General features: G+C 50.7%; 2 long non-coding RNA genes across 3 annotated transcripts; one reads left to right on the forward strand and one right to left on the reverse strand.

Moving 5' to 3' along the window:
- Positions 1-19,019: 19,019 nt before the first annotated feature.
- On the reverse strand, positions 19,020-21,265 carry LOC123824825. Of its 2 annotated transcripts, none has more exons than XR_006786766.1 (3): positions 20,631-21,265; positions 19,831-19,950; positions 19,020-19,375 (listed from the first exon to the last, which is right to left on the reverse strand). It is a non-coding gene; the product is annotated as an uncharacterized LOC123824825 (long non-coding RNA). The 2 variants fall into 2 exon arrangements; XR_006786765.1 differs by having other exon boundaries at positions 20,746-21,135.
- On the forward strand, positions 21,030-22,755 carry LOC123824826. Its single transcript, XR_006786767.1, has 3 exons — positions 21,030-21,144; positions 22,172-22,288; positions 22,652-22,755. It is a non-coding gene; the product is annotated as an uncharacterized LOC123824826 (long non-coding RNA).
- The last annotated feature ends 4,595 nt before the right edge of the window (positions 22,756-27,350 follow it).

A 27,350-nucleotide genomic window follows, 5' to 3' on the forward strand; every position in this document is an offset into this window, starting at 1 on the left:
TTTTTCCAATGAAGAGGTAGTACAATGAAAAGAAAAGAGAATTTGCAAAGGCGCCCAGCACAATGCCCAAGGCAGTAAGCGCTCACTCAGTAGCAGCTGTTGTCGTTACTTCCAACCCCATCTCAGCCCCCGTGGCTCTAAAGCCCAGCAGCCGCTGCGAGACCTTGGCCCCACGGTGCCCTTCACACCCCATTGTGCACAACTCACTGGGCACGGACCAGCCTGAAGTCTCTTCAGCTGCTGTGTGATCGTCTGTTCTGGTTATTAAACTTGCATTCCCTAACTTTGCAGACAAATAAGAAGCCATAAGGACAATGGTGGTGCTTCGAATTCTCCCCACGCCATGGGGTTTGTTGTCCTGAGAAAAGGGAGCCCATGTTTTTCTCCTAAAGCAATGCCATTGGAGGTCACAGTGAAGAGTAAAGTGACTGATATTGAGCTCAGGCTGCGAACCAGGCATCGCAGGTTCAATTCCCAGTCAGGGCACATGCCTGGGTTGCAGGCCATGGCCCCCAGCAACCGTACATTGATGTTTCTCTCTCTCTCTCTCTCTTTCTCCCTCCCTTCCCTCTCTAAAAATAAATAAATAAATAAAATCTTTATTTAAAAAAAAGTAGAGAAAGCAGGGGACTGAGAGTCCAATTCTCCGCACGCGGGTGCTACTCAATAAATACAGCGGTTTGTTCAGGAACTTTAGCACTGCTGAAGCACCAAAAGGTGGTGTTCTCACCCTGGCTGGTGTGGCTCAGTAGATTGAGTGCCGACCTGCGAACCAAAAGATTGCTGGTTCAATCCCCAGTCAGGGCACATGCCTGGGTTGTGGGCTAGGTATTCAGTACAGGGCATGTGAGAGGCAGAGGCAGCTGATCATGCATCTTTTTCACATTGATGTTTCTCTCCCTCACTTCCCCTCTCTCTAAAATAAATAATATCTTAGAGAGATGAAGGAAGGACTGGAGGGAGGGAGGGAGGGAAGAAGAAAGAAAGAGTTGTTCTCTCACTTTTCCTATTGTGCTTGGGGTCAGATTCAGTAAACCTGAGGAATTCTCTAGACGAATGAAAGAGCTGAGAGCTTTTATGAAATTATCTTGGTGATAAACTTCCTTTAACTTTTGACTTCTGTAGAACCGATGATACCCTAGCAATGGCAGGTTTTGGAGGGCTACTCATTCAGCATCGATTTTAACACTAGTACTAGCTACCAATACGAAATTCCTTCGTTACTAAAGAAAACAGTATTTTAAGCAGCTTCCCACATCCAGGAATCAGGCTGGAAACAGACCTAAGGCCAGAAGAGGGACGCACTGTGCGCGTGTCCTCGTCACCCCCGTCCTCTCGTCCCGGACCCAGACTGGCCTGCCTGGCCCCGAAGGAAGCAGGTTGCTGCCCCTCCGGCCTGGGACGGGCGTGGGCATTGGCGGGCCAGGAAGTCCTCGCCTCCTTGGACCCTTCACAGCACGTTGCTGACGCCTTCCCCTCTCGGTGTGAGCCCATCCGCCTCTCCTCCAGCTGTCTGTGTATTTGGTGTCGCCCCTCTGGGTTACGGGTTACGAATGCCTAAGGGGCCAACACTGTGCCCTAGTCTGGAGCCCCTGCAGCCCAGCCTCCTGGTGTCCCAGGGAGACTCACAACTCCTGCCTGGTCACTTGGTGGCCGTGACTGCCCACGGCATGTGGTTTGTTGTCCTGAGAAAAGGGAGCCCGTGTTTGTTCCCTAAAGCGAAGCCATTGGAGGTCACTGTGAAGAGTAAAGAAGTGACTGATATTGAGCGCGGGCTGAGAACCAAAGCATCGCAGATTCTATTCCCAGTCAGGGCACATGCCTGGGTTGCAGGCCTCGGCCCTCAGCAACCCCACATTGATGTTTCTCTCTCTCTCTCTCTCTCCCTTCCCTCTCTAAAAATAAATAAATAAAATATTTTTTTAAAAAAAAAGTAGAGAAAGCAGGGGACTGAGTATCAGGAGTCTCTGCTTAAAAAAAAAAAGTGACTGATAAGGAAGAGTCGGGAGTCTTGGGAGGGTCCTGTGTCTGGGCTGGGGTGGGGAGAGAGAGGCCAGGGGAGGCAGCTGCGAGGCTGGCTCTCGGGCACACCCCAGCAGGCTCCACTCCCCCACCTCCACCCCCCTGGGCTTGAAAGACTTTCAGTCACAACGCAAATCTTGTTTGCATGTACTCTGAAAAGAACCCTGGAGTTTTCTTCTCTTGATCCTAGTCCAAGGGTGAGGTTTCTGGAAAAGCCTGAGACAAAATCTATGCCTCACAGTGGGAGGCCAGGAGGGAGGAAAAACAATACGTTTCTTTTCCTTTTTCTTTCTTTGCTGAAAATAGCTCCAGGAAGCAGCCTCAAGATCCATCCCTCTCTGGCGGGGCTGAGCCCTGGAGGGGGACAGTGGCCACTTTGTGCGGACACAGAAAGCGTCCTTCAGTCCAAGTCCGATGCCCCGTGAGCTGGGCCTGCATGAGGTGGTCAAAGTTGCTTAGCAACACAACTGGCCGCACTCCTTCCTTCATCCATTTGTTTATGAAGGACCGAGCATCAGTCAAGCAGCTGCGCTCTGCTAGATGCTGGGGATGACGGCAGTATGCCTGGCACCTTTGATTGCACTCGGGTGCCACCTGGGGATGCGTCTCATGAACTCTGAGACACGGGTCCTCAGGAGTGGAGGCCATGACCTTGGCCTGAGCAATCAGGGCAGACTTGCCTCGGACCAGGTTCTCCCAGTGCTTTGGAGAGATAGGTCTTCCCATCCTGCAGACCCCTCAGAAATACGTGTTGTGGGTAAGGACAGTGTGAATACAGTTAACATTGCTACACCGTAGGCTTAAAAGTAGTTAAGATGGTAACTTTTATATCATATTTTTTTTTACCGTGATAATGTGTCCAAGGTCCCACAGCTAGCAAATGACTCCAAAGTCCCTGCCCTTATTCTGCACATTGTCCTGTAATTCGGACTTCAGCCTCTGTGTCACCTCCTCAAAGAGATTTTCCTTGCTTCTGAAACTTGTCCAGTTACTCCACCACCGCATCTTACCTCGGTCCACGACACAGCTCACACTGCAGTCGGGCGGTCTGGGTGCTTATTTATTTGTGTGTTCATTTATTACCTCTCTCCCCCACTAACTCCGGGGTTCAAGGTTGTCTCATTTTCTTCTGTAGCCTCGGCATTTAGGAAAGTGCTTGGCACACGGCAGACATTCAATAATTATCTGTTAATTAATATTACTAAATTACATCATTGTAGAAGGCAATATAGTAAGTGGATTAAAAGCGCACATTTTGAGCCCAAATCTATGGCTGGAATCAAAACTATGTACATCTGCCACAACGTTATCATGTGATTTTTGGCAAAATGACCTAACCAATTTAAGCCTCCATTTCTACATCCGGAAATGGGACTAGCAACGACCTCGCAAGACCGACATGAGAATTAGGTAATGTTTATAAAGCTCTCGGCTTTGCATGAGTGTTCAGTGTGTGCTAGCTCTTACTACTACAGAACGTGAAAAGGAGCTGACGTCATGTAGCCTAACTGCGCCCCTCCAAGGTTACTGCCGCTCTCCTCCGGGAGGCTTGTATTCGTACGTGGTGGTAATTCATGAGCACGTAAGAAAACTTATTTTATTGAGTACTTACTATGTGCCAGTTACCATTTTAAGCAGGTTTATATCTACTGACTTAGCTAATCTCTGTTGATCACATGAGATGGATACTTTATACCCATTTTACAGATGAGAAAAACTGAGGCTTAGAAGAGCTGACTGATTTGCCCAAAGTCACACAACAAATCAATTGTCCCAAACTTGACAGCTGGTCTCTACCGACTTTGTTCTTAACCACTGCTATAGTGGGCCTCTCCATATTCTGGGTAACTTTTTAAAACACTTAACATTAATCTGTGCTATTATTTTTATATATGTATCCAAAAAGTCAACATGATGGTCAGTTTTAAAAAATAGGTTATCTAATTACGATGGCAGAATGCAGTCTTTTAGTGTGTTGATGGATGTAGTTGATTTGATTTAATACTTCAAATAATGCTGTGAGGTCCTGCGATTAGTTTCACGTTACGGCTGTAGAGACGCCAGGCAGAGGTTGCCACAGTCCCCGCCCATCGCACGGCGAGTCGGACCCCGGTCTCCCTCCGCCCGCGCTCGGAGAAGGGTCTGACCGTCTACGCTAACGGGGTATCCCGCGCTGAACATGGCGTATCCTCTCCAGTCGTGAATTCACACCTGGTGATAGGAGTTTGAATAAACACTTCTTCCCCCAACGCTAAGAAATCCCTCACCCGAAATCGGGATTATGTGCTAACATTCTACAAAATCAGAGCTTTCTCCTGTTGGTCTCTGGATGGACTTAGGGAGTTTGACCAGTTCGAAACCCTAAGAACCTTCGAAGACATGGGAGGAGGAGTCGTGTTTGTGGGCATTGGGCCAGTAAGAAGTCCAGAGTAGAGTCTGGCCTGCAGCGTAAAGGAAGCCAAAAACCCAGGACGACCACTCAGAATCAGAACGGAAGCCCAGCGAACAGGCCACGAAGGAAAGAGGAGGGACACACATGTGTGAACCTTTCCGAGACCTTACGAAATTAAAACAGCGGTCTTCCATTCTGCTCTTGGGTTTGTACCCACCCCGGAGTTGGGGCCCCCAGAGGCCTGATCCACCGGGTTATTGCTGACTCCTCGGGAGGACAAGCACCACGTGCAGCAAGAGAAGGTGCCGACAGAGAGTGGGGGGCAGCTTCTGAGCAGCCCCCCAGTGACCCCTGCCTCCTGGCACTCACCTCCGTTGCAATTACCTCTCCTTGAGTGTAGGGGGGGACATGGTGACTCACTTCTAAGGAATAAAATGTGTCAAAAGTGACGGGCTGTGACTTCCAATATCCGACTACAAAAAGAGGCTGGTTTCCATCTCCCCCATCTCCTCTCTCCCCCGCTCGCTGGCTCTGAGGGGAGCCAGCTGCTATGCTCTGGGCCTCCCTGGGGAGAAGCCCACGGGGCCAGGGGCTGAGGGAGGCCTCCACGTCAGTGCAACGGCCAGGAAAGGAGTGGATCCTGCCAGGGCCTGCCCCAGCCAGCTTGGAACCAGACCTTCTCCAGCTGAGCCTTCAGATGAGACTGCAGCCCCAGCCGCCCCTTTGATCACAGCCAGCGAGAGAGACCTTGAGGCAGAGGTGCTCCTGGCCCCAGAAACTGTGAAATGATAAATGTCCGTTAACGATGTTGAGTGACTACATTTCGAGGTCATTTGTTATGCAGCAATAGGTGATTAATACAGAGACGGTGTCCAGGGTGAGGACCCCATTGCCTGAGACTCATTCATTATTTACTTACTTAGCGCCGATATATTGAATATTGCTAAGATAAAACTGTTTTAGGGACAAGAATAGGTCCCTGTCTCCTCAGAGCTTTATTCGAGACAGGTCTACAAACATCCGGAAGAGCCAGCAGCTGTTGAGGGTTCAGTCCGGGAAGGCACTCTGGAGGAGGTGATCTGGCTTCCCGGCCAGACTTCACCAGACAGACAGTGTTCAACTGGCTTTCAGAGGTGGGGGCAGGGCACGTCGGGGAGCGTAGCGGATGATGTTGGTTGGGAAGCAGGGCTGGACCCTGAGAGCCTACAAGTTAGTGAGTGGAAAAGGCATGAGGAAAGGGGTTTCCTTTGCGGGCAGTCAGCGCCAGCATCAGGGACTCTGGGGAACGCGGCCAACCCCTTCCTGGCCCTAGTACTGCGCACACAACGTGCTGGTCTCGTCAAAGATGGGGCGGGGGGGCGGAACTTCTTCGGTTCGGTTTGTTGCACCATGTCTGCCCCATGATTCCTTAGCTTGAGTGCACCATTCGTCACTGAACATGACTCGGGGGAGAAACAGAACAAAGGCCTTTCCAGAGGCAGCACTCTGGGGGGTTATGGCTCATCAGCGGGACCCCGGAGATTTAGCTAAAATGTTGCATGTGCCTCATGAAGTGTGGAGGAGAGAAACCTAGCACCCAGCCTGTGGCGCTTTGGTATGGCAGTCCTAGCAAGCTAATTCGGGGTCTCTATGGTTTCACAAACAGAATAAAGAGAATTTACCTGAAACAATTCTATCATCCTTTCCCAGTAACTATACTTAGCTCATCTATAAACTATTTGGTATTTGGTATGTGTTTCTCGCCTTAAAAACAACTGTCAACAAAAGAAAGTCATTGGAGGTAAATTAGAAAATACACATAAGTAAAATGAAAACACTCATTATCCTTTAGCGAGTATCGTCGTTTATCACCAATGATTAATTTATGCAGATTTATACATTAAGGGTCCAATATATTCTAACGAGCCATGAGCTTTTCCCCGAGTACTAGCAATGTGACTTTGGTCAAGGTGGAACTTCCATGAGCTTCCATGTCCTCACCTCTGACACGGGGATAATAAGAACTGCCTTCCCTCATTTTTATCAAGAGTACTAAAGTGCTATAGAACTTAATATTAAGTGCGAGGAACAGCGTACGCAAAGAATAAACAGCCTGCATAATTTTACATAGCCTGTATTTTACCCAGGTAGGGTCAGTCTGCACAGGTTTGTTTGTTTGTTTGTTTGTTTGTTTGTTTGTTTGTTTTGCAATCCATTTTTTCCTCACGTTTGCTACAGTTTCCTTACTAGCTGTTTATCAAGTTTTGTTTATAGCCCGGTAGGCGCCCCTCCCAGAACCACCCACGCCTTTTCCCCCGGCGCGCGGTGTTCTTATTCTTGCAGGCCTCTTGGAACGGCTTCTTGGAACGGCCTCTCTTAAGACTCTGCCCTTCAGCAGTCTTCTTGTGCGTGGGAAAGCTTCCAAAAGCACAGTGGGGGAGGGGAACTCGTTCCGGCTGAGGATATCGCCAGGCAGCCCAGAGGACGCAGAGCTGGTCCTGTCCCCACTCGGAGCGGGGCTGCGCGCTGCGAGGGTAAACATGTGGACGGGAGACCAAAGGGAATTGCAACATGAAAGGCTCCGGAGACCACACAGGCCGGCGCCACAGGGAGGCTGGCTCCGCTGGGGCTGTTCCCAGCGGTTCCGAAAGTCCTAGTGGCCCACAGCGGGGGGTCTGAGCCGGACCCGGGTGACACCAGCGGGCATCTGCCAGGAGAGGAGACTCCGGTCGGGGTGCCAGGATCCCGGGGTCCCGGGAGGGCACCCCCGCAGAGCCCCCACACCAGCCCTGTCCCCGAAAAGCAGCCTTCTGCTCCAGAGGCTTGTTCCCTGAGTTTTCCTAAAATACAAAATCTCCGGACGGTATTTAAACCCAAAGTTCTTAGGATGATGAGCGTCAAGGCCCTCCCTAACGTGTGCTTTGAGGGGGAAGGGAGCAGCCCGAAAGAGCGCGGGGAACACTGACTCCGGACCGGAGGCTGGAGGCGGAGGTGAAGCCCCGGGTACCTCCAACGGCGGCGGCGCAGGGCTCCATGCGCGCTGGGCGGGAGCCGGAGCGGCCGGCGGGTCCTCAAGGTCTGTCGCAAAACCCTCCCGCTATCCTGAGGAAAAGCAGCACCCTACCAGAACACCAGGACACCTCCGAGGACCTGCAGGCCGAGGCTGCTTCTCCGCAGAAGACAGTGGCCTTGGTCCGAGCGGGCGCCTCGCGCAACAGCAGCCTGGGTCCCATAGAAAAGCCCAGGCAGTGCCTGCGCGTCGGGGGCTGCTCGTCAGCTGCCCCTTTCCTGCCGGGTAGTTCCATGATCACATCAACGCAGCTCCACAAACACTTGCCAGGTTCGCCCTGCCTTGAGATGCGTCTGCCCAGTGGAGGCTGCTCCAGCGAGTGGGCCGCTTTTTCCTTTGGAAGCTAGTGGAGGTTTCAGCCCTGGAGGCCGTGAGGAGGACAAGGACAGGGAGCTCGGCAGGGACCCCAGCTGCCATACCCTGGGGTGGGGGGGGGCACCCGACTGCTGTGCCTGCAGTATGGGAAGGGGAGTCTCACCACCATAGCACGGGTGGCCCAGAGGCTCTCCTGCCAACCAGGTATCCAAAGACAAAGTAAGAATCTCTCTAGCTGGCATAAACAGGGTCTCTGAATAACTCAGAGAAACAGATGTGACTGTGTGTTTCCTAAGAGATAGATCTTCGGAGAACAGTATGTTCTGGAACATGCAGCAGTGGCCAGATATCGCTGCCTCTGGTTGTACAGTCTGTGCTTTGAGGGGGGCCTGTGTTGGGATCCCCAAGGCCGTCTCTATATTCACAGATGTGCTGGAAGGACCCGTGGGCCTCAGCACCTAGTTGCACTCGTGGCTGAGACTGGTCACAGCGGTGGAGGAGGGAGACACAGCTGGGCCACAGTGGAGAGAGACACGGGAGCAATCCAGAGACATCCGTGCCCGGGCTCTCCGCGCTGTCCTCCTCCAGCAGGCCCCTCTCTGCAGCAGTGGGGAATGCGGTAACGTGTGTCTGCCCGAGGAAGCCTCGCGGAGACTCAGCTTTCCACATTTGGACTGACGCTGGTCCCATCTGCACCCTCTGCCTGGCACGCACCGAAATCCCAGACTCCCGGAAGGGAAGCAGGTCTCCATCATAAACCACATGCTTGTGCAGACAGTGTGGACGCAGAGAACCGCTCCTGTCGGTTCTGAGAACGGTGGGAACCCCGGACACCAGCAGCCGAGGGCCACCCTCCCAAGCGCGCCCTGCTAGAGATAACAGTGTCAGCCCTGCTGTGTTAGCAGCTCTTTTCCCCACGCCAGGCCCCCAGCAGGGAGGACGAGGATTAGTGAGGCTGATCAACTCTGTCTCGGGAGCTGGGCCTGGGAAACAAGAACACCCCCAGGCGCTGGTGCTGAGAGTCCTGACCAGGCACAAAAGCAAACAAAGGGCCTGGCTGAGCACCAGCCTTGGCAGTGCCCTGGCAAAGGGGAGAAATGCCAGCGTGGAGGAGGATTCGACAAGAAAACAGATGTTGGTTCTTCTGTTTCCCAAATGCTGTGGCTCTTCTTTCCCTGCAACGTGTCACCCCAGCCGTTCCCAGTTTTCCGTGAATTGTCTGTGTCCTTTAGAGCCACATTATTAGTTCATTCTCTCCACACGTGGTTTACCCTCTCCATATACCTCCACCGCTCAGCCAGAGCGTGGCTGCAGAGCCAGCCCCCAACAGTCCTGTCCCGTTTAACGAGCTACTGAGTAGCTTTTCAGAGACAACGGACCAAATCCACAAGCTACACAGCAGAAGCATGTGCAGAGGAGAGAACTTGGACCTCCAGCTGCTCCTGGAACCAAGGTCTGCCCCCCCGCCCCCTACAAAGGAACCACAGGACCAGGATAGAACCAGAACTCTAACACTGCGACCCTTTCAGAAGCAAAGGACTTGTTTTCCAGGATGACCTGGTGTTGACATCTCTTTACGATAAGTGGCCCAGCTCCACGGTCCTCCAACTAAAACTCACCCCACCAAGCACTTTGGCACCCCTGTCCCCCTAGCCCCCTGAAACCCTGCCCTGAACCCTAGGTCAGGGAGTTCGGGCTTCTTGAGCATTAATTTCCTGTTCTCCTGAGCGGCACCATTCATAATAAAACAGCCAACCTTCCTCCACGGCAATTCTCAGTGTTTAGTGCTTGGCCCTGCAAGGGCCGAGTAGACCGACTCTTCCTGCTCTGTAACAAGAGTGAGTCTTGATGCCTTTGAAGCAAAAGAGCTAACAGGCCCACTCACCCCATGATACTGACCCAGGACCACCTGAGACGTAGGCAGAGCAAGAACAAGCACCTACAACCTCAACGGAGGGGGAAAGGCTTGTGAGCTCATCGCTAGGGGAGCTGCCCAGAGCCACCGCTGTCGTCCTTAGCTACGTGCTGCCGTCCATGTCCACTGGACTTTGGGCTGAGCGAGGTGACACCTTCGCAGAAATAACTGCAAAGTCTGGGACACCAGGAAGAGTTTGGTCTTCATGGTTCCAGAATACAGAAGCGCTGACTGAGAATTGTGCAAGAGCTCCTGTTTCTAGGAAACACGTCTACTTATATCTTGGTCTCATTTATTTAATGTTTAGTGGGACGTATCTATGGGCATGTAAATCTTTTTAAACAATGAAGTGTCACATGAATATACAGTGCAGTTCAGATTCAGCCAAATAGTCAGCTGTGGAACCCAAGTGGAAGCTTTTCAGTGGAAGGTTTAAGTCCTTTATCAAAAGATCACTAGTTTATTCCTCTTCATCCAAGCATCTTTCCAGGCTAACACCTTCTACCACCATTGCATATTCTTTCCATCTTAGTAGTTGTTGATTTAAATCAACAGTAGAATCTTTAAACTGGAAGTGACATTACCAATTACCTGAAATTTAATCATCTGGTCTTATTTTTTAAATTACTTTTTATTGTTATGCTATTGCAGTTGTCCTGATTTTCCCCCTTTGCACCCCCTCTACCTGGCACCCCCCATTCCCTCAGGCAACCCCCCCCCCGCCCTTGCTCCTGCCCATAGGTCACGTGTATAAGTTCTTTGGCTGCTCCATTTCCTATACTGTGCTGTACATCCCTGTGGCTACTCTGTAACTACCTGTCTGTTCTTCTTAATTCCCTCACCTTCTCACCCATTCTCCCACATACCCCTCCCATCTGGCAACCGTCAAAACACTCTCTGTATCCATGATTCTGTCTCTGTTCTTCTTGTTTGCTTAGTTTTTTAGATTCAATTTTTGATAGATATGTATTTTCGCCATTCACCATTCATAGTTTTGATCTTCCTCCTTTTCTTGAATAAGTCCTTTTAACATTTCATATAATAATGGTGTGGTGATGATGAACTCCTTCAGTTTTTTCTTGTCTGGGAAGCTCTTTATCTGCCCTTCAATTCTAAGTGATAACTTTGCTGGGTAGAGCAATCTTGGGTTTGGGTCCCTGCTTTTCATGACTTTGAATATATCTTGCCAATCCCTTCTAGCCTGCAAAGTTTCTTGTCCTTTGTGAAATCAGCTGTAGGTAACTAACTTCTTTTCTCTTACTGCTTTTAAGATTCTCTCTTTAGCTTTAACCACTGGTGTTTTTAATTATGATGTGTCTTAGAGTGGGCATCTTTGCATCCATCTTGTTTGGGTCTCTCTGTGCTTCCTGGACTTGCATGTCTATTTCCTTCACCAAATTAAGAAAGTTTTCTTTCATTATTTTTTCAAATAGATGTCCCATTTATTGTTCTTTCTCTTTTCTTTCTGGTACCCCTCTGATGCAAATATTGGACCTCTTGAAGTTGTCCCAGAGACTGCTTATACTATCTTAATTTTTTTGGAATCTTTTTTCTTCTTGTTATTCTGATTGGCTGTTTTTTCTTCCTTATGTTCCAAATCATTGATTTGATTCTCAGCTTCATCCACTCTACTGTTGTTTCCCTGTAAATTGTTCATTTCAATTAGTGCAGCCCTCATTTCTGACTGGATCTTTTTTATGTCACTGAGGTCCTCACTAAGTTCCTTGAGCATCCTTATAACCAGTGTTTTGAACTCTGCATCTGATAGATTGCTTATCTCCATTTCGTTTAGCTCTTTTTTCTGGAGTTTTGATCTGTTCTCTCACTTGGGCCATGTTTCTTTGTCTCTTCGTTTTGGCAGCCTCCCCATGTTTGTGTCTATGTTTTAGGTAGAGCTGCTTTGACTTCTTGTCTTGGTAATGTGGCCTAATGTAGTAGGTGTCCTGTAGGGCCCAAATGGCACAGCCTCCCCTATCACCCAAGCTGGGTACTCAAGGTGCACCCTGCTTGTGGGCTGAGTATACCCTCCTCTTCTAGTTGAGTCTGGTTGCTGTTGGCAGATCAATGGGAGGGATTTACCCAGGCCATTCAGTTGCAGAGATTGGCTGTGACCACTTACCACCAATCTCTACTCTCTATGGAGAATCAGCTGTGCAGGGGCAGGGTGGTGGTGCTCCAGCATGGTCTGCAGCTGTCCACTGGGTGCACTGGCCCTGGGGTTTCCGGGTGGTGCTTACCAAGGTCAGCCCCTACCTGTGTTTTACCCTGGGACCACCCTGCCTGAGCTATAAAGCAATCCAGATGGCTGCTACTTGTGCTGCACTTGGAGATTCCCTGGCAAAGCCAAGCTGTGAATCTAGACTGGCTGCTGCTAGTGCTGGGCATGAGGCTCATTGACACCAGATGTTGCTTATTTAAAGTTGTGAAGCATGAGCCGAGACCAGCCATTAATATGGAAAAGCAGCTTGGGTGGGCCAGTAAGTTGAATGGGGCAGTGGGATCTCCAAGGCAGGTCAATCAGTGTTAGCCAGGTTTCAGATATGGTACCAGCTTGCTGGCTCTGTAGCTCAGTGAGGGGAAGGGTTTAGGAAAGGGACAATGGCCTCTGCTCACTTGATGCCAGACACTTCCGTTTCTCCTTGTATGCCACCAGTGCCTTTCAAGCCGCCACCTCTGTGCTGGAGCTCAGAGGGAGTGAGTCTGCGTAGGTGCTTTAAGAGGAACTGCTTGGGACTCCAGAAGTTTCTTCTACTGACTCAATCCCAAAATATGCGCAGGCTTTTTGCAACCAGAAATTGTGGACACTTATTTTCCTGAAACTGGAACCCGAGGCTGGGGGTCTGGTTAGGCCCAGGACTCCTCGCTCCTGAGATGTCCCTTCTGAATTTTTACCCACTATGTGTGGGTGTGGGACCAGCCCATTCTGTGTCTGTGCCCCTCCTACCAGCCTGGATGGATGTGGTTTCTTTAATTCCATAGTTGTCAGAGTTTCATTCAACTTGACTTCTGACAGTTGTGAGTGATGGAGGTTCTATATTTTTGTCGCAATTTTGATGTGGTTGTGAGAACAGGCAAGCCGTGTTGCCTATGCTGCCATCTGGACTGGAAGTGCGAATCATCTCATTTTAAAGAGGAGACACTGCAGGCCCAGCAAGATTTGCAGACGTACCCAAGGTCTGCTGGCTTGAACCACAGTGTAACTAGAACTCTAAGCTCCTGACCCCCCCAGATCATTTATTGCACTCCAGGCACTTCATCTTGGTCTTTTCCTGTGCAACAGAGCCCAATCTCCAAAAATGTAGATAGCTCCTGACTACTTGCGCAGCTCTTATCTTTCTAAAGTCTGTTGGTATTTCCAGAAGATACTAACATGTACAAGGCTGAGGATTTGTGATTGTGCAATAAGTAAATAATACATCATTTTCAAATGTGCTCAGGTCTGCAGATTAAGATCACATGTTCCTCAAGAACAGGAAACTAACTGTCCTCTAAGTTAGCACTTTTGAGTCTCTAAGAACAAGTCAGCACAACTTGTTGTTTGCTATAGTTACACTGAAAGGAAAATTTGGCCTCCACCCACTCATCTACTTTGTTTTCATTATGGTTGACATACAATATTACATCAGTTTTAGGTGTACAACATAGTGATTCTACTTTATATACCTTACAAGGTGATCATCAGGATAAGTCTATTAACCATCTGTCAGCATACAAAGTTATTATGATATTGATGATATTCCCTGTGCCATACTTTATATCCCTGGGACTTACTGAAAAAAGTCCCATGAAAAAAAAATGAGGGCCAGAAAAATCAGGATAGATGACAATACTTTAAAGCTGCTAAGAGACTAAATCATAATCGTTCCCACTACAAAAAAAAAAAGATAATTACGTGACATAACAGAGGTGTTAGCAACAGTATGGTGGTAATCGTATCACAATATATAAACGTATCAAATCAGCGCCTTAAACCTACACAACGTTATACGTCATTGTTATCTCAACATAAATAAATAAATGTGCTTTTATAAAATACATGCTCTGCAGCAATGATTTTATTAAGAAATGGAAGTTTAAAGGGATGGACTAGATACATCCTCATAACACCTCCATTGACCTTCAAAAGCTTCAGCAATGGTCCCTGAGAGGACAGCCTGCATTTAAAAATAGGAGTTTGTACTTCTTACTCTTAACTTTAAGACCATGTCACATGACAGTATTCAATTGAAAGAAAGTAAATGTTTAAACAACAACCTTACTCAGAAGTTAAACATCAGTTAATCTCTAACTAATCAATGAAGAAGAGAATTTAGTTAACCCTTATTAGAATCCCAACAGTGTACCAGGGTCGAGTGTGGTAGAGAAAAGCAAAGCAGTGCAAATTAATGTGCAGAAGTCAAAATGCAGAAAGATATTAATAATATGCAGAAAAACATTTAAACAGTAAACACTAAATCATACGGTAAGTCTTACGATGTCACAAGAACTCAAGATAAGAGATCAATTTTTACTTTTTACAGTATTATTTTTAAATGTAAGAATAACCATTATAGGAATAAAACTATCTCTAATCTCAAAGGGAGAGAACTTCAAAATCATGGTTTTAGAGTGGGCATAAGAATGGATATGACTAGGTGTAATTAATCTCCATAGATACAAAGAAAGATCTAAAGGAAATAAGACAATGCAGGGTCTGACACAAATAACACCCCTTTTCATTTCAGAATGTTTTATTATGAAATCATACACATGTCATTCTGTGACAGGACACTACACACTAAAGCACACCCTATGACGTTTTAGGTGAAATGCTCAGGTTAAAACAACAAATTATCACACCCGTATTGTGACCCTACCATCCACACGCAAGCAGGCCTTACTTCTGCCGGACCCTGTATATTAATATTTGTTAACTCAATAGACGTATCTATTTATTTTCTGAGTTTTTGAAATATCTTACAATTAAATTTTAAAAAGAGCTTCTAATGCTTTTAATTGACCCCGTAGGCCACAATCTCTGAACCTTCACTAAAGAAGCTAAACTGGAGCCCTGGCTGATGTAGCTCAGTGGATTGAGTGCGGGCTGCGAACCAAAGCATCGCAGGTTCAATTCCCAGTCAGGGCACATGCCTGGGTTGCAGGCCACGGCCCCCAGCAACCGCACATTGATGTTTCTCTCTCTCTCTTTCTCCCTCCCTTTCCTCTCTAAAAGTGAATAAATAAAATCTTTAAAAAAAATAAGAGGAAGAAGAAATAATACTTGGCTGGCATAGCTCAGCAGATTGAATGTGGGCTGTGAACCAAAGCATCGCAGGTTCAATTCCCAGTCAGGGCACATGCCTGGGTTGCAGGCCACGGCCCCCAGCAACCGCACATTGATGTTTCTCTCTCTCTCTCTCTCTCTCTCTCTCTCTCCCTCCCTTCCCTCTCTAAAAATAAATTTAAGAATAAAATAAAATAAAAAATATATAAAAAAAAAAAAGAAGCAGCTGAACTGGCCCCACCTCCCACCAAACAGAAGGAGCTGTGCTGCTTTCCCTGTCTATAAGGGAGGTGTCCCCACGTGCACCTGGACTTGGAACACGTAGGACTGTGTTGAGAACTGTCCTGCTCTGAGGAACTGTCCCGCCTGTCTCGCCAGGTCACAGTGACTCCAGGTTCCAGTTTGAGGTTATCACTAACATTCTCCCAGAACAGTCATCTTAACTAGCCGTTCAAAGTCCTTCCCACGCCCCGTCAGTCTGTCATTCTCATGGTGTCACGGGCGGGTCTCCCTAAACTGCCGCCCAGTGTGTGTCTGTGTGGTCAGGGTCGAGCTTTGTCGCTGTCCTAAAGGTACACGGTCACGCCAACCGCCTGGCCACAGCTGTGCTTGTTCATTTTGGGGCTGTCAGAGTCCTCTAATAGCCATCTACTCTCAAAAAAAAAATGAGGGCCAGAAAAATCAGGATAGATGACAATACTTTAAAGCTGCTAAGAGACTAAATCGTAATCGTTCCCACTACAAAAAAAAAAAGATAATTACATGACATTAACAGAGGTGTTAGCAACACTATGGTGGTAATCGTATCATAATATATTAATGTATCAAATCAACACCTTAAACCTACACAATGTTATATGTCATTTTTATCTCAACATAAATAAATAGATGTGCTTTTATAAAATGCATGCTCTGCAGTAATGATTTTATTAAGAAATGCAAGTTTACCTGGCTGGCGTAGCTCAGTGGATTGAGTGCGGGCTGCAAACCAAAGCATCGCAGGTTGGATTCCCAGTCAGGGTACATGCCTGCGTTGCAGGCCATGGCCCCCAGCAACCGCACATTGATGTTTCTCTCTCTCTCTCTTTCCCCCTCCCTTCCCTCTCTAAAAATAAATAGATAAAATCTTAAAAAAAAAGAAATGGAAGTTTAAAGGGATGGACTAGATACATCCTCATAATACCTCCATTGACCTTCAAAAGCTTCAGCAATGGTCCCTCAGAAGACAGCCTGCATTTCGCCCTTTCCCTCCAGCAAGTCCACTGTCGGAGGGACAGCAGGCGGGTGGGCGGGCCTCTCAGGGCCTCGGCCGGAGAGCACTGGGGTGCCTCTTCTCTTCCCCCGCCGGGTACCTGTACGTGTGCCCCGAGACCACCTGTGCTGACTGAGCACGATGTGACACTTGTTAGGAAACAACAAAGTTCCCCCAAACGGTCTTTCTCCATTCCCCTAAACTTGGCAGGTGCTCTGTTCCCTGCCATCGACCCCCATCTAAGCCAGAAACAAAGCCTGGTTATTGGTAATCTTACACGGAAGACGAAATATGTGCAGACTTGATCTACATAGAACTGTGCATACATACTGGGTGTGTAAGGTTTTACACTTTATCTTGTGCCTGGGTATATACCTAATTCAATTCTCTAATTTAATGAGTAACTTGCTTATCATTAGTGCCTAAGGATTACACATTACCCCTGACATATACCCAAATAAGTTGTCAGGCTACTGTGTTATAAAGCATGATGCTAGTATGTTGTTACACAGGCCACTGCGGTTGCCTGTCCTTCTCTGGTACCCGCTGCCTGTTTCATCTGGGCATTCACACCGCCTCATGGAGTCTCTCTGTACTTAGAGCAGTACTCCTTTCCCAGTCGTGAGTTAGTCCCCTCTGCAGGGACACTTGGCAGGGTCTGGCTGGAGACATCTTCTGTTGTCACAACTGGGATGGAGTTGCTTCTGGCAACCCAGGAGGAGAGCCGAGATGCTGCTAAGCATCCTCCAAGGCACAGGATGGCCCTTCACATCAAAGAGTTACCTGGGGCAAAAGGCCACTCTCACTGAGGGCGAGAAACTCCGCCACAGAGAGAAATTAATGCCATGGCTCTTTCTACCCACGAGGCACACGGTTCGAGCCTAGCTTGAACATCACAGTCCCATCTCCTTGCAAGAGGTACGGGTTTGGGGGGAACACAGGACCGTAAACGACTGATGAGCCAAAGGAAGGTATTTCCGGAGGGTTTCTGGGCGAGAGAAGCTTCCTCACTCTTTTGAGAGAGGTATGGAAAGGGACTCTTGATGGCCCACATTCCAGCCAAGATGGAACATCGGGGACCGGCTTCACCCTGTGCGTGTGTCAGCGGTTTGAAAACACTGTGCATCGCTTGTGCGGGACAGCGTCCCCTGGGAAGGGGGGAGGAGCTGTGGAATGTCGGGTGACCTATGTATGGGTCTTGTTGGATTTACTGGGATGGGGGTAGAGAAAATTTTTTAAGAAATATGGCTGAAATGTCTTCAAATTTGATTTAAAAACAAAAAGAAACTCAATATCCAAGAATATCAATGATGAAAAAATAGGAGAGGGAGAACTCACCATGAGAGTAAAAATGATTTCAGTGAACAGTGGAAATCTGTCTTTTCTCCTAAAAGAGATCTGTATAAAGTTTGGAAGGACCTGTTCTAAACGAATTGCATTTCTCCTCTAAGTCACCGCAGGGAGGGGAATTGTTTGATTTCTCTTCCAGCAACCCTCCAAACTAGCTTGGACGTGTGAGTAGATCTCGCTGTTCCACTAGTGTTTTGTTATTTGTCTCGGCCACGTGTTCAGGCCAGGCCAAGCTCAAAGGGCAGCCGGGAACCCTGCGCTGTTTGTGGAGTCACCTGTTTCGCCACAGCCACGGGGCCGGGCTCCCGCAGTGTGTATGTGCAGGGGCGTGCCTCCACTGCCATCTACATTCAGATCTACTCAAGGCCAAGACAGTCTACTTTTCTTTCACTTGTTGTTCCAAGCTTCATGTACCCCTCACGTCCAGAATCTCCCCCCCCCCCAGCACATGTCCCCCACCCCTCCCTTGCCGGAGCACAAGGAGCTTCCGAGAATTTAATGATAAAAGAGGGAGAACGGGAAATCCTCACCAGCCACTGGCACAAGCCCTGGGCCTGCTCCACGTGCTCAGCATCACTTGTCCCCTGATCTGGGTTATAGTTTCACGGTTTCAGCTCTTCCATTTCGGGCCCAAATCCACCCTCTGATGCCCAGCCATCTTTTTCTTTTTTCCTTTTTCTGCAAAAGCTTGAAACTACGCCCAGGTACGTGCATCATCTAAAGAAGTCCCCCCCTCCAACACACACCGCCCTGGACCCTGAGGCCCCCCCGCACGGAGCCTGGAATTCTCCGCCCTCCGGGGAGAGGTCCGCTTGGGGGGGGGGGGCGGGGGGGCCTGCCGCCCTCTCCCGCCCACAGGCTCCGGCTCCGCCCCACAGGCCTCCCCGGCCTGCCTCGAGGGGAGCAGGGACTGGGCCGCGCCATTCCCTGCCTGCTGCAGGGCCCGATCTCTGCGCAACCCGGCTTCCTTTCTGCGGAACTCCCCAAGCTTCAGCCAGGGAGGGTCTGATGCTTCATCAAGCACATAAGGTCCCGTCCCCCTGTCCCAGGAGAGCAGTGCCGACCAGGGTCATCTTTAATAATTAACAGGAGGTCACTGAAGTGATCTCACCCAGAACGGTGAAACAAATGTCTACGCTAAGATGATTATCTCTTTCTATAAATATGAAATTTGCTTACATAATATTTTAAAATTCTGCCCCGAGTGGTGTGGCTCAGTTGGTTGGGTGTCCTCCTGCAAAGCAAAGGGTCACTGGTTCGGTCCCCAGTCTGGGCATATTCAAGAAGCAACTGATCAATGTTTCTCTCTCTCACATCGGATGTTCTTTACCTCTCTTTCTCCCTCCCTTTCCCTCTCTCTAAAAATAAATAAACAAAATCTTTCAAAATATATACCTTTTTAAAAAAGTTCTGCTTCAGCCACTCACCCTATTTTTTGGACTCCCCATCACACTAAGAAAGCTGAAGGAATTCCAAACAACATGTATCTATAGATGGGAAAAATCGCACTGCTTCTGTTGGTTTGATATATAGGCATCATCGTTAGACATCAAGACCTTCTAACAGATCTCAATTCCAAGGAATCCCAAGCCACCTCTAAGGCGTCCTGGCTCCTCTCGCACCTTTTTTAACAGACAAGGGTCAGCGCTCCCATCCTCCCCACCCTACTTGGGTGCGCGAGGATTCCCTCTTCCCGCCCCCACCGCAGCCCAGGGCCTCTCAGCTGAGAGGTTGTCCCCACTTGTCTGCAAAGGGTGAGTCCAGACGGGCAGAGTCTGCGCCTCGTTCCTCGTCCTGGTTTCAAAGTCCAGGGTGTACTGCTTACGAGAGAAAAACTGTGTCGAGATTTAGTAAATATTTACAATCGATGGTGCCAGGGACAGCAAGGTCTCTCTCCGCCTGCCCCCTGGCCTTCACCCTTCCCCTGTCAGCACTCAGCCCGGCCAGCCCTGCTGCCCTGCCCAGGTTGCTCAAGTTCAAAGTTCTACTGGGGTGGGGGTGGGGGTGGGGGTGGGGGTGGGGGGGTCAAGTCTTGTCTGCAGCCTCAGGTCAAGCCAGAACGGGTTTTGTTCCGCAAGTGCAGACTTTTGGGAGCTAATCCAAACCTTCTGTAGGTATTCCCTCGCCTTGTACTCCTGTTCAGTGTGCCCGTTGCTCCTCCCCGCATCTGGAGGAATCCCTTTTTCTTATCACTCACTGTAGGTCTGCAGCCCCAAGCGCCGCCCCTCTGGGTGGCGCAACCGCCTGCAAGCGCTGATGGAGGGGCCCTTACCGTTAGATCTTCAGTGCTCACTGGATGGTCTCCGGACCAGCCGCTGCCACTGACTTTCTGAGCATCTTCGGAAATGGTCAGAAAGACCTGGCTGGCGTAGCTCAGTGGATTGAGCGCGGGCTGAGAACCAAAGTGTTGCAGGTTTGATTCCCAGTCAGGGTACATGCCTGGGTTGCAGGCCATAACCCTTAGCAACCGCACATTGATGTTTCTCTCTATCTCCCTCCCTTCCCTCTCTAAAAATAAAAAAAAAAAGAAAAAAGAAATGGCCAGAAAGTAGAGGGTTCTGGTGACAAATTCTCTTTCTCCACAGCCCCAGTTAGCTGCTTGTATACAGGGCCTCTCTCACCCCGGGGTCACTGATCAGAGGGCCTTGGGGAACCCCGAAGGGGTTACCAGCGCGGGGCGCAGGGCCGAAATCTACTGTTCGCTTGCATAGTTCGCAGTGCTTTAAATGGATTGTTATCCGTAGGGATCCTCCAGATGCCAAAGGATTATCGTCTCCTTTTTACAGCCCAGAGGCCCAGAAGGTTAAATAACTTCCCCAGGCTCACACTGACAGTGGGCGAGCGGGCACCCAGGCCCAGCACGGCACGCGGCAGTGCGTGTGGCCGCCGGACGGCGGAGAAACGGGAACGGGAGAGAGTGCAGGGTGCTCTGCTCCAGTGGCCGGGCAGTTTCGGGACCAGGACTGCCAGCAGGAAGCCGGTAGTGCTCGGGGTCTCCTCCCCTCCCCCCTGCACCCCCGGTCGGCGCCCCCCTCCCTCTCCGGCGGGCCCAGCTGTTTCGGGTTAACTCACTTCCACGGGGAAGAGAGAAGGAAGCCGTGTTTTGGCCTTTGCGCCAAACAATCCAGTTTTTCCATTAATAAAACCGGTACCTTACACCTTCAGTTTTAAAAAGTGTGAGACGTACACGCTGACACGGGAAGGAGAATCAGCAAGCCTTCGACTGTCCACATGCGCACTGATCACTCGCGCAGCACCCCCAGAAGACAAACTGCGGGGCGTCCCTGGGCCGTCTCCTGGGCAACAGGGAGACGGCGCCCCCTTCGGTCCTGTCCCCACCGACAAGGGAGGGGGGGCTGCAGGTCCCCCGCGCCGGAAGTGGTCACTCCGGGGCACGCTTCCTTCTCTGCTGAGCAATGCGTGTATCGATGTATTGCCAACGCCCGGGGCCCCTTCCCCCTCGGCCTCGGCCCGCGCTTTCCTGCAAAACGACGAAAAGGCACAGCCCTAGGTGGACGGAAGCGCGGCAGCTTCCGAAAGCAAAGTCGGCCTGGGACGGCCTGGGCTCGCAGCAGGCCCCTCTGAGGTTTTGTCTCGCTTGCTTTTCAGAAAGGGGTTTGTAAGTCCGTCGCCCGCTTTCCAGGGGCTCGGGAGGGGGCGGGGTGGGGGCTGCGCGGGCCTGTGCTGGCGGCGGGTCTCCGTGCACCCCCGGGAACTGCCGCCAGCGAGGGCCCGTTCCCCCTTCCCTCCCGCCTCCACGAAAGGACTGAGTGTCAAATTCTTGGGGAAAAATCAAGCCGGAATTATGGACGCCTGCGACCTTTATCAGATGTTCCGGGCACATTATGTTCTGGTATTTTGAAAAACTGACAAGTCGTTTGTGAGCAAAAATAATTCTTCCTACACTTTTATTTGATTAGGAACTTATTTCAATTTGTTCCTGACAATCCAAGAGGCATTTCAATTTGAGACTGAACTACATGGAGGATGGAATGTCCACTCTCCATGGGCAGGCGCTCTCACGGGGGTCAGAGACCCGTTGACGGCCCCCACTCACGGCAGCGGGGGTGGGGCGAGGGCTCCAGGCAGCTCAGGGGGCTGGGTGGGGGACAGCAACATCGCCTACACGGGGTGTTTGCAAAGTCGACAGTCATTATGTTCTCAGTTTGTAGTGTGTGCGGGCATGTGAAGAAATTTCTTGATGTAGTTCTCAAAGGCCTTCCAAAGCCCACTGGGAGACTGGGGTTGGGGTAATGGAGCAGAACTCTAGACTCTGCTCTAATATCCCTTTTTTTTTACTTTACGTATGGATTTCCAGGTATGATTATAACTGAACAACTGAACAAAGGGTTACCTAATTTTTAATGTTTTTTTTAATGGTAAGGATACTTTCTTTGTTTTTTAGAGAGAGAGGGAAGAGAGAGAGAAAGAGGGGGGGGTGCAAACATCAGTGTGTGGTTGCCTCTCACGAGGCCCCTACTGAGGACCTGGCCCACAACCCAGGCATGTGCCCTGACCGGAAATTGAACTGGTGACCCTTTGGTTCACAGCCCTCACTCAATCCACTGAGCTACACCAGCCAGGGCTCATTTTTAATGTTTTTTCTAAAGAAGATCAGAAACCACGGATGCTTCCATGGAATGTCCCTGTCTGACGTCGAGGTCCTCGTCTACCTTGTTCCCAGAGGACGCCCGCAGCCCGGAGGAGGGCGGACACAGAGCAGGCCTTGGGTAAACACCTTCGGGGAAGAAAATGAAATCCGTTCATGCCCTTTCTCCCTACCCCCGCTACAAGGTTCCCAGAAAGGAAATATTCTAAGTCCCAGCAAAAAGTGACTTAGGATACTTGAGTATTCCACGCACTGAATGATTAACAAATCTAAAGTTAGTAACTGGATGTAAAAGTAAAATAACCTCTCCTCCAACAGGAGAGCGCCCTCGTGGACAAATGTATGGGAACAGTAGTTACTCTGTTCAACCCTTTCCCTGGGCCGGTGACACAGGGCCCCTCGTCACGGTGCTGAGACCTCTTTTTCCAGATCCTGGTGGTCCGATGGATTTCCTCTTTTCTGCCACACTCTCTCCTGCCCCTAGATCTCCAGACACCTCAGATCCAGGATCTCCCCTCGGGACACGCACGCCCTGCCCTGGCGGAAAGTGCTGAGCCGACACCCCACCCCCCCACCAGCCCCCACCCCAAGCCCTGGACTCCAACCAGCTGGTAGAGTCGCCCTCCTCCTCCTGCGCTTCCTCTTTCTCAGGACACAGAGGACACAGGGAAAGGAAGCAGACCCTGGGGACAAGCTGAAAACAGGAAGTGGGTGGGCACAGGTCCGGGCCTGCAGCGACAAGAAGCCAGGAGTCGGACCAGGATAAACAACCTTGATGAGCAAGCCCTCGAACCATTACCTCCAGGGTATAACCCAGAAGATAACTGAGTGGTCTGGGGAGTGGATTTGTCACCCCCACCCCCGGGGAGTTCAGGGGCTCCTCTTCTCCCTTTCCTCCTCCTCCTCCTCCTCCCCCTGCACCACCCAACACTTGCTCCCCAAGCTGACGGATGGATGCCCACCTGACAGGTAGCTTCAGAGGAATCAGAAAACCGTTCCAGCCAGAAAACCCACCAGCTAGAGGTTCCTTGGGGTTAACTGTCTTCCTTTACGGGGCCTGCCACTGCATTGGAGGAGCCCAGGCAAGAGCCTGCTTTGGATCTGCTGGGCAAGGCAAGGAGGAAAATTGGGCCTTGGTGCCTTGCTCAAGGAGGAACAAGAAAGGAAAACTGCTTGTCAAACTAGCAACCGCATGTGCTAAGATTCCACGTGGAGACGGGGCAGGAGGAAGCAGGAAAAGTCCATAGTTTGAGGCCTTTGATCTCTCACACAACCGAGGCAACCAAAACGAGACACAGCAAACCCAGCGGCCTGGTTGTGACTTAGCCCATCCTGTCGCTGCCTTCCTAACGGCTGGTCGATATCGACCAGGGTGGGGCATATGCGAGAGGGGGCAGGGAATCATTGTGAAATACAGGTCAGTAAACACACTGGTTCTCCCCGTTCAGCTGGGACGATCATGACCTCAGACGTTCCACGAGAGGCCCCACTGCACACCGAGGTCACTCCTCTGATCAGAAGTGTGTGTCTTAACTTTTAGCTAAGAACGCGGGGTCATGGCAAATAGCCTTGGGAAGTTAATCTGTTTCTCTTTCGGTCAGCATACCTGGTTTGCACATTATCTCTGCCTTTCACTTGCCGTTTCTCACGAGCAATGGGGTGATGGTGGCTGACCAAAGGGTAGGGAGGAATACATCAAGTTAGATAACCTACCTAAGGCTGCTGTTCAAAGGCGGGGGACTTGCTGAGACCTCCAACAAACGGTAGCTTACACTGTCACTTGGGACACGAGATTTAGGAAGACACGGTCCTGGGGGAGTTGTATAGATGGAGGCAGGAAGGCTCAGGTAATGGTCAGCTGCCCAGCACGGCCCCAGAGGAGTCCAGGTGCAAGGTCAGAAGTGCAGGGAAGGGAGGGAGAGACGGCCTTGTTAGCACAGGGACAGGAGACTCCAAATAGAAGGATCTGGCTCCTAACGCCCAGTGGGAGAACGCATTCAGGTGGAGTCCAGAGCCCAATCCTTTCCTTTCTTCCCCACCCACACCCGGACATTGGAAACCCCCATGTGAAGGGTACAGCAGTCTGGGGGAGCCTCGGGTCAGGGCCAGTTGCATTACCGAGGGGGAGGAGGACGAGGGGAGGGAGTGAGTACACTGGAGGGACAGGGCTGCAGCGTGAGCCCAGAGCAGGGCCCCCGGCGCAGGGAAGAGGAGGGAGCCGTCAGTCCACCAGCTACAACCAGAAGGACCCTAGAGACACAGTCAGACTCGTCAGGCCCAGCCTCGGGCACACGCCATCTATCCATGTTTGCAAGAAAGCCCGATGCCCTTCTCTCCACCGCGTAACCGGCACCTACCCAGGAGCTTACCGATAAAGCTCCTCCCTCCCTTCGTCTAGACTCAGGAGACGCCAGAACCTTGGCATGGCGGCAGGGGGGTCTTAGAGGGGACCCCATCCCTCACCTTGCAGAGGAGGACGCTGGTGTTCTGCTTCGAGTTTCCCGCCCACACACCTGAGAGAGGGCACGGCCCAGACGTGGCCGCAGCACTCTGCTCCAGGACGCTGCAGGCGGGCCCTTGCCCTGCACCCTCGGGGGGCTGGGACCGCTCTCCCGGCGTGCTGCGCCCAGTGAAGTCCAGACGCAGGCAGTGCGGTCCGGGCTGTAATAAGCCATTGATCTCGCACAAGCAACTGAACCTCCAGGAACCTCGGCCTCGCCATTGTGAATTAAAGTAACAACCTGCCCAGGGCACCGGGAGAGGGAAGTGAGACAGCACTGAGCACAGCCCGCGTGGGCCTCCACCACCACAGGCGTTCAGTCGGTCCGCCTGCTGCCACCAGCCTGCCACTGAGCTCCTGATGGCTGCAGAGCACTTGGGGGTCCAGGGGCCTTGGGAAGGAGAAGGAGAAAGTGAAGGCCATGGGTGACTATGGCGACTCTGTCTGAGGTCTGCTAAACTCAAGATCATACTGAGGCAGGAGACAGCATAGGAAGAACTCTGAGACGGCAATACTGTCACTGGCCGGCACTTAGCACCCCGGTTGCCAGGAAGCACCTTTTACAAATTAGGTAGAATAAATAGTAAACCGAGGCAGGAAGGAGACAAGTCTCACATGCTAACTCAGCCATCCTAAGCCTGGTCTGATAATATTGCCAGGTGTTCCAACGTTACAAGAAACACTATGTTAGCAAGATAAGGATTCGGGCTAACAGACCCCCAGGAAAGCTGGCGCCACATTTACCCGTTAATCAGTATGTAACTTTTTTCCCTCCTATCCCACCAACTATATCAGTGCTGAGAACAAAGGACTCTCTCTCTCTCTCGGGCTCAGGGGGCTCTTGGCTCTCGGGCCACAGGGCCTCTGGCCACCCGGCCTCAGGCTGCCCAGGGGCTTGCCACCCTGGTCTCCAGCCGCTCTTGCTTTTCTCACCCTGCTTTGCCCTGAAACTTTGCCTTCCACCCCCTATTCTACCCAGTCTTGTTCTCTTCCACGGGAACAGGCCACTAATAAACTGATTACATACTACTAGATTTGCTGATATATAAATCTTTACATGCGTCAGCGAGAAGAACCAGGTCTCTCCCGTCAGCAACACAGGGAGTGAGGTCACAGGCCAGGGCACAACAAAGAGCTCAAAACTTCAAGTGCCTGTTGGCTGTTTTATTATGTGTTTTCTTCAAGCATTTGACCTTCCAGCAAAGGGGGCTCCGGGTCAGGAGGAGGAGCCCAGAAAGTGACAGGCACCGTGCAGCAGGGCCATCCTGAGGGGGCAAGGGGGCAGGGGCAGAATCCCTGGGCAGCAGCGGGCTTGCTGGGGCAGGAAAGGTCTGATCCTCCTGGTGTGGTGACGGCAGACTTGAAGGGAAGGGAGGGAAAGAAAGGAAGAGAGACAGGAGGGAAAAACGATTAACCTTGAGAATTATTCAGGATCAAGTTACAGCCACTGACCCTTTGTCAGCTGCCATGGAGTCAGCAGAGCGAAACCAAAGCTGTGTAAGGAGATGGTCCCCGGCCCGCAGAGATGCCAGAGGCTGTTCTGTGGACCAAGATACATATTTACAGTTTTTTTAAATTATCATAATCCTAAATTTACCCAAAGCACAAAAATAACTCTCTTTTAGATGTTTTCTAAAGGGAGGATTGAAAGGGAAAAAAAAAAAACCCTCATAGTTTATTTTAAGGACCAAAGCCAGCTACTTAAAATGCCGGGGGTTAGTTCCAGAACAACATAACCCGGCTTCCCTAGGAGAAGCGTGGACCCAGCAGCTGGCCCCTCAGTGAGAAAGAAGGGAGATCGGGAGGGGGGGGGGGAGGAGGGAGCGAGCGTGTCCTCATCCCGAACCCTTCTCCCTCCGGGGCACACTGAGTCTGGGATCCCCAGGCGGCTGAGATGAAAAAGCACCTGGTAGGCTCGTGCTTAGTGAACGGTGTCCCTGGGTCCCTGTTCCTGCTCCCAAGTACCAGTCCGTGTGCGTACATCCATGTGCGCACGTGTGGCTTTCCTGGTGCCTCCCCACCCTGGAGAGAGACAAGCACGTGTGTGTGGCGTGTACAGGGTGGGACTGGCAGTGAGGACAGGGACGTGGGGGGCGGGGGCGAGGGGGGCATCTGGGGCAGGAATGGGGAGGCTAGAGTGGAAAGGAGAAAGGCTCGGATTCTTCTAGTTTGGAGCTTGAAGTAAAGCTGACCGCTGATGCCCCTCCAGCGGACCCCAGGCCCCAGCACAGGCGGCAGACTGGCCCACGCTGGCCTGGCAAAGGGAAGCCTCGGTCTAGGAATGCCAATTCAATGTTTTCCCTGCAGACACCTCTGGTGAAAGATTGAACCTCCAGCATGGGCTTGGCTGTAAACTCATCTCCCAGCTGAGTTTCACTTATCTCCCAGAGGTCAAGGCCCTCTCTCTAAGCCGTTTATAATCTTTAGGTACCAGACAGCTGGACATTGGAAGGGCGATAAATTACTAGAGTCCTAGTTTTGATTTGCACCCAATGACCCAGGCAGATATCCTAGAAATAGAAGAGTCATCTAAGTTGTGACTCAGTCTTGGTCTTCAGCTACTAGGGTTGCCTTGAAAGTACTAATAAAAGCCCTGGTTGATGTGGCTTAGTGGATAGAGTGCCAGCTTATGAACCATAAGGGTCACTGGTTCAATTCCCAGGCAGGGCATGTGCCTGGGTTT

This window comes from Phyllostomus hastatus, unplaced genomic scaffold, assembly GCF_019186645.2.
Source record: "Phyllostomus hastatus isolate PE091 unplaced genomic scaffold, TTU_PhHast_1.1 phas_contig_58, whole genome shotgun sequence".
Taxonomy (NCBI): Eukaryota; Metazoa; Chordata; class Mammalia; order Chiroptera; family Phyllostomidae; genus Phyllostomus; species Phyllostomus hastatus.